This window comes from Dreissena polymorpha, chromosome 6 (genome assembly GCF_020536995.1).
Source record: "Dreissena polymorpha isolate Duluth1 chromosome 6, UMN_Dpol_1.0, whole genome shotgun sequence".
Classification (NCBI taxonomy): domain Eukaryota; kingdom Metazoa; phylum Mollusca; class Bivalvia; order Myida; family Dreissenidae; genus Dreissena; species Dreissena polymorpha.
In genome coordinates, this window is record NC_068360.1 from 65970432 (window position 1) to 65978752 (window position 8321).

Consider the following 8321-nt stretch of genomic DNA (forward strand, 5'->3'; position numbering starts at 1 on the left):
AAGGTTTTCTCATACAGCATGAGTGGCCTATATATTAATCGTTATTGAGCATATTTAGTAAGTTCAGTAAATAGATTCTGGCTTAGTGTACATCCATTGCAGCCTATTTACCACGCGTTGTACATAGGTTGAAACGTACAACCTATTTAGCCTATTAAATAGTCTTTCAGACTATTTATCATGTTTAGTATATAGGTTCAAACATACATCCTAGTTAGCCTATTGAAATGCTTATTTATCAATCTTTTCTGCTTATTTAGAAAGTTTAGTACATATGTTGAAAAATACATCATAACAAGTCTATTTAGCCTATTTTAAAGCCTTTTCAGCCCATTTAGCAAGTGTAGTACATAAGTGCAAACATACAACATTTAAAGCCTATTTACACAGCTTTTAAACCTATTAAGCAAGTTTAAAGTATGGTTATTACATACTGGGCACGTGTTTTTCCCAGTGTACACCAGTCCTCCACACACACAATCCACGCCACAAACAGATGGATACTAAATCAAAATTAAATGTCATCTTTGTAAAAATTAAAATATCTTCAATTAAAACTTAAGTACATAGGAATTGACACTGTATTACTACATTTGTTCAAACATTTGCAGTGTAGTAAGTTTATTATTTAGGAGAACATGGACACAATATTTGTACTTACACTATGCGACTACAGGTGGGGAAAGTCTTTGAACACGCGCATGTGAATGAAACGAAGTCAATACAAAAGTTAAGTTTTGTAGTAACATTTGTGCTTTTTTAATGTATTATTGATTGTTATTCAAGTAAAATAATATGGTAGTTGCAGCTTGAATATCAGCAGAAGTTGTAGCAATAAATGCGATCATGGTGATTGTGTAATATTATAGTTGATTGTGGTGTTCTTGGTGTTCATGCTGTTAAAAGAGTTTTTTATTTAAATGTTTTTATTGCTTTTCGTGTGTTTGGGTTTATAATAATATTGTTGATGTTGATGTATTTAAAAACAACATCAAAACCATTTGATGAAAACAATTAAAATATGTACGGGAAGGATACACAAAAAACAAATTCCATATGCTTGACAATTGTATACACCTTTTAATTGAACTTCATTTAAATTAGATACTAATTATTAGTCATCATTATACATTTTTACTTTCACAACATCACAACAAAAGACGTCCTAAGGGGCTTTTGTCCAAAGGGGCAAATGTCCTAGGGGGCTAATGTCCTATAGGGCTTTTGTCATAGGGGCTTTTGTCCTAGGGGCTAATGTCTCAGATGATTGTATGTGTTAAACATTGATTGGCGTATACTGTTCAGTTGGGTTTCGCATCTAACTGTTGGAACAAATGTAAAAACGATCGTCCGGGTTGTCAATATAACGTTTGAACGAATGTCCGGGTTGTAAATACAATGTTGGTACTAATATTCGCCTTGTGAACATTAGCGTAGGAACGATTCTGTGGGAACGAAAGTCCGGATACCAGTTTTCACTGTGCGATACATTTTATTTTAGACTTAAATAAAATACTAACAGACGAATGTTCGTTGTATATTGTATAATTATTTTAGAATTAAAATGACAATGGCATGCAAATTTAGGCACATCTGGTGCGGGAGTATGATGTCGCTATTTTTACTGATAACAATCATAAGTACAAAGGCAGCGCGGTATAAAAAGCAGCATCGCGCAATCATGCGGCATGGTCAGGTCGGACCTCAAAGACCTCGTGAAGAGGCCGGTAGGATCTGTAAATGAACTCTGGTTTAAATATAAAAAAAAGCATGCGGCATGGCGCATGCTCGTGGACAACAACATAGGTAAGGCTACAAAGACCTCGTGAAGAGGCCGGAGGCAAGTAGGACTCTGATACACACACGCTCGTGGACAACCGTCGTTGCGTCATGCTATTATGAAAACTGATATGATTGATAAGAACACAGGCATTGCGGTATGAAGAGCAGCGGGGCGCATCCTTAATGGTTACCGTCGCTGCGTCAAGGGACCTACACAAACACTGTGATTGTATAGGTCCCTGCTGCGTCCTACTATTTACTGCTAGTGGGATCACTAAAATTACATTGAAATATAAAGAAATGTACCCAAACGTATTTTTGAAATTATGTTGTACCTCGTACTTTCAAATGCATGACATACTAATATTACTTTTACCAACAACAAATTTAAACAATCAAATATAGTGTATAATTTAACTTGTGTGCTTGACTACAAATATTTAACGAAGTTGTGTCATGAAACCCTCAATTTATAAAAAGTATTTATACTATTTTGTATTTGCTTCTCTATTGATATTATCTGAGTTACTATTTGCACTTATAAATACAATCATAATTCAATAACATTTATTAATAATGAAATGATTTAATTAACTTTTGGTTGCAATATTTCAAATCCAAATTTGTGTTTATTATCCGGAAAAATGACAATATTAAGGAATTCATAAATTATATATAAATCATTAATGTTTTATTACATAAGTATAAAATACATATATCCTTCTAAGCCTATTTAGCCTATTTAACAGCCTTCTCAGCCTGTTTAGCATAATTTACAATTTTCTTTAATAATACTTTTAATAATTATTAAATATGTTGAAATATATATGATATTAAGCATATTTAGTAGACTTGTTCAGTCTAATAAGCGTATTAAGCAAGTTGTTTTACTAACGGTTGTAACATTCATCCTTGATTAAAAAGGGCTGAAATGGCCGCTAAATAGGTTAAATATGCCAAATCTGATGTAGTTTTAGGCCTTTTTCGAAAGTTTATTATAAATGTTGAAACATATATCATATTTAGCCTTTTCAGCAAGTTTATTTAATATTTCGAAACATACATTCTATATAGCATATTTATCAGCTTGTTAAGCCCATTAGCATATTAAGCAAGTTTATTAAAGACGTTAAAATGCATTTTATTTAGCATTTTTAGCTTATTTAGAATAATATTTAGCATATTCAGCAAGTGTATGAAATAGAATGAAATATACAACCCATTTAGCGTTCAAGCATATATAGCGTCCTATGTATTCTGTTCTGCAAGTTAATTAAATAGGCCGAACCATACATCATATTTAGCCTTTAAACAGTCATTGAAGCCTATGAAGCCTTTTAAGCTTGTATGTTTAACAGATTCAGCACATTTAGCCTATTTAACAGCCTATTTAATATAGTTAGAATAGTTAGAAAGTTAAAAGAAGGATTTAAATATAGCAATTTTAGCAAGTTTATGAAATTGGTTACAACATGCATTTTAAACACATGTAATCTATTTCGCAGCATATTTGGCAAGTTTAAAAATTATGGAAAAATACAGCCAATTTAGCCTTTATAGCAGCCTATAACAGATAATTAAGCATAATTAACACGTTACATCAATTGAATTAAATACAGCCTATTTAGTCTATTTAACAAGTTTATTAAACAAATCCTATTTAGCTTTCTAAACCTTTTATCAGCCTATGTATCAATTATATAAAATACGATACAATATATAGCATATTTGGCACATCAATCCTTTTAAGATGCTTAAAAATGTTATTGAGCACATTTATTATGTAATAAATACGATTAACCGAGAGTCGTTTTAGCCTTTTGAGAAAGTTTAATTTATAGGTTAAAACATACATCCCATTAAGCATATTAAGCAAGTTTATAAAATATGATAAAATATAAAGGTTATGCAATACATCTAGCCTGTTTATCAGCATATTAAATATAATGACCACATACAGCACTAAATACTAGGTATTAAATACTGCATATTAGGTATTTTGTTAATTAATTTGAAATGTACATCTTATTTTGCACATTTTACATTTTCAGCAGATACATAAGCAAGTTAAAATATTTTAAAATATACAGCTTTTTTATTTAGCTTATTTGAGATAGTATTCATCTTTAAATTTAACATCAGACCGTGTATTTATGGCTAGACAAAGACGTACTCAAAGCTGTACTTGTAAAGACGGATTGTAGGACAAACGGCAACCGGACAATTGGAACCCAGTGTTTTTTGCATACCCGGACAGTCGGCACCCTGTAAATTTGTCGACCTGGACAATAGGCACCCGATTAAATTGTAAACCCGGACAAACGGCACCCGATTTAATACTAAGAAGCAGTTAATGTTGTTTTTTTACCAATAAAGACACTTGACTTGATATGGCTTTGTAGGGAAAGAAAATCCCGTCAATACCTTATCGTACTGATTAGTCTAATCCGCTGAATGGTTGTAAAAAAAAAGATCGCTAATTTTTAATATAAATAATACCTGACGGACATTGCGATAGAAAAGTACTATCTTCATGGATTGTGGTGTTTTCAAATAATATATTGTATACATATATTGGGGTCAATCACATTTTTTACTAAACCAATGAGCGGTTTAGACTAATTAGTTAAACAAGGTGCTGACGGGCTAAATCGATTGTCTTTCGGGTGGCCGTTTGTTCGGGTTTACAATTAAATCGGGAGCCGATTGTCCGGGTCGATATATTAACAGGGTGCCGACTGTCCGAGTATGCAAGAAAACACTGGGTGACGATTGTCCGGTTGCCGTTTCTCCGGAAATCGTAAAAACGTTTATTCGGTCTTAAATATTACGAATGTTCGGTTTCATATTGCTTCAGAGACACATATTTTATTAATCTATTATGTATAAGTTTATATCTTTTTTTGTTTAAACAATCTTTTTTAAGGTTTATTAATGTTAGAAATGTGTTGCGCGTGTCAAAAATGCACGTGTATTGAAATACACGCTGAAAACGCGTGATAGCGCCAGACACGGAGCGTGTATTGACCTCTCATCTAGAGTCCGTGCGCCAGATAACAGAGTGCGGCGGATGACCTCCCGGAATTTTCTCTCGATGTAACCATTCTATTTTGTTAATAGATAGATCTTCGGACACATCTGGAGCGGCAGCGGGAGCGTGTTGTGTAGTGTTTATTGATATTAAGGATAAGAACAAAGGCAGGGCGGCATAAAGAGCAGCGGGATGCATCCTACTTGGGAACCGTCGCTACGTCCTGATATTTATTGCTAGTTGGAGCACTGAAACGACAATAAGATATTACGTTATAGAGAAATTTACACGTTAATACTTAAAAATGCAAAAAACTTTAAAATGATCGAAATTATAATTACGTTCACAAACTTAAAGATCGATTAAAATAATATATTTAAATAATAAAACTGAATTTCTTGATAATAAAAGTGAACACAATTCTGCATTGATTTTATCTGAGTAAAATTGGCACTTATAAATAGAATAATTATACAAGTAGTTTTATCCTTAATGAAATTATAACATTCACTTATGTAAGAAAGGTTTTAAGTAAAATTTGGCGACCCATTTATTCATGATCTGAATGATACATATCCATGTCTGATGTTTTGACAGGGCGGACAGTCGCTCCTACATTATTTTGCCAACCCGGACAATCGCTCCTACATTATTGTGTCAATCCGGACAATCGCTCCTACATTATTTTGACTCCACGGCAAAACATATTATTCGCCGATCAAAGGCTTACACCTATAATTAACCAACAATTAAAATTGCCAACCTGTTAACCTATGTCTTTATTTTCGCTATCGCTTTAAGACATATCCTCGGCGAATTAGTTACACTGAAAAAAAATATGATTTTAATTATTATTTCAATGTGATTATTTTCTTAAGGAATTAACAATTATTTATCATCTACATAGCTATGTAATACATTTCTTTGTAAATAATCTAATTGCATGTATTGAGTTGTTTCATTTATGATCTCATGTGTGTGTATATACTCGATTGTACTTCCTTGCTTGTATTATATGTTTATGCTCTTCGTGAATGGAGGAAAATAAAAGTCTATCTATCAAAGTAAGCCGATTCAACATGAGCCGATCAATTTGATTTTAATTAATCAATTTACTTATTAACAAACTATGTTACAGCTTGTCGATTCTGTAAATATAAGGTAGTTATAAGGGCACTTCGGACAATGGTTCCTACATTATTCCTATCAGGGACATTCGTTTCTACAATACATTTATTGGAATAAGTGCCATTTTGCGAATGGAATAAACATAAAAACCGCATTTAATCAATAATTGCTATATCAACAATGGTAGTATCAATCGATAATGACCTCTTTCACACATATGATGTGCGAACCGTGCACAAAGATTACAGACTGGTGTCACATTAAAGGGGCCATTTCACAGATTTTGGCATGGTTTGAAGTTTGTCAATAAATGTTTTATATTGATAAATGTAAACATTAAATTTAAAAAGCTCAAGTAAAAAATCAAAAATAAAATTTAAGAAAGGAAAAAAAAAGTAGCCCGCAGCAGGACTCGAAGTAAAAACGCATCAGCCAACTAAGCTATCCTGCCAAGGATACATAAGATGCGTATTTTATACCTTGTATCTTCGTAGTTTTACAAATTTAAAACGACAACAACAGAACTATCCAAATTATTCAATCGGTGCGCGTTGCAACGCTTTATAATTTTTAGGTTTTTAAATCGTCAAAAGATGCATATAATGGCTATATTAGACCATGGCAAATGTTCAGTAATACTGTTTCTTCACAAATATCATAATTAATCCGAAAATTTGCGAATCTGGAACAACTTTTCTCAATTTTGTCAATTTACCGCACCGTGAAAAGATCCCTTTAAAGTGAAATAAGGTTAGTAAACAATTGGCTAGTTCATTTTTTTACATTTGACCCATTGATTGATACGACACTGCACGATTTCTTAATCGGCATTTCTATGATTATTAAAATAGTGTGTTAAAGTGATACTGAACTATTTTTGTATGTGTTGAATTGTAATATATTGATAAAATGTTACATGTATATGTTACAATAACACAAAATAGACAAGAAAAATTATACATTGAAGACGAAATTCATAAAATGCAACATGCTGGCGAATTTGAATGTACAGACATTTTCGATTTCAGAATAAAATATCTGGCTTACAGTATTTGGCATTTTTCGACACAAGTTGGCAATTTTAATTGTCGGTTAATCATAGGTGTTAGCCTTTGATCGGCGTACACTACGTTTTGCCGTGGAGTCAAAATAATGTAGGTGCGACTGTCCGGGTTGACAAAATAATGTAGGAGCGATTGTCCGGGTTGGCAAAATAATGTAGGAGCGACTGTCCGCCCTGTCAAAACATCGTAGGAGCGACTGTCCGCCCTGTCAAAACATCGTAGGAGCGACTGTCCGCCCTGTCATATACATCGTGAAGCGACTGTTCGCCCTGTCAATTTAGGGTAGGAGCGATTGTCCGGATACCATGTCGGATTACTAAATAATGCAGTATTTCAGTATATTATTATAGAAAAAAAGAAATCTGGTTTAATTTGTACTGAAACAACTTAATTCTGACCTCAAACATTTTATTGTTGTACTGACATATGTTCTGTAAAAAAACATGTCTTCCTGTACCTATGAAGTTTCATGATCCTAGGCGTAAGTGTTCTTGAGTTATCATCCGGAAAACCATCTGGTGGGGACGGAGACCCCACGACACCAGTTCATAATATGATCTGCAAATTTTCTCTTAAACTACATCCAGAACGAGTCACTGTGGCATTAACCTTAGACCTAGTGACATCAAAATCAATAGGAGTCATCCGCCAGTCTTGATCAATGTACCAATGAGTTTCATGATCCTAGGCGTAAGCGTTATTGAGTTTATGATTATCATCCGAAACCATCAGGTGAACGGACCGACCGACCGGTCGACAGACCGACCGACCTACCGACCGACGGACGGACGACGACGGACCGACCGACCGAAATGTGCAAAACAATATACCCCTCTTCTTCGATGGGGCATATTAGACAGAGATTTCACTTATATTAATTATCAGCTGTTTACAAGCAAACAAAATACAACACACAATAAGTCATGCGACCGGGATAATTGACACGCAGAGATATCAATATCGTGTTTTGACATATAGCACCTCAATTTCAACAATCAGTATCAATATGTGTTTCACCACACAAATGCAAATGTTCTAATCTGATTTCTTGTAAGTAAACTAGTAAATATTAGACGTGCGGTTTCAATATTAGTTGCAATTGTTAATTCCCTTCATAACTTACAATGTTAACCAGTTCATAAAACTATCATCCAACTTCAATATTCTACCATTACTTATAAATTGTATATGCATATATAATGTAGGTTATGAGCGTGTATATACGTTATTGCTGAATTTATAAATATTGTTGTTGTCTGCTTTGAATAATGTTATGTTATGTATATAAATTGGGGCAAGGAAAATGCAAGCCATCC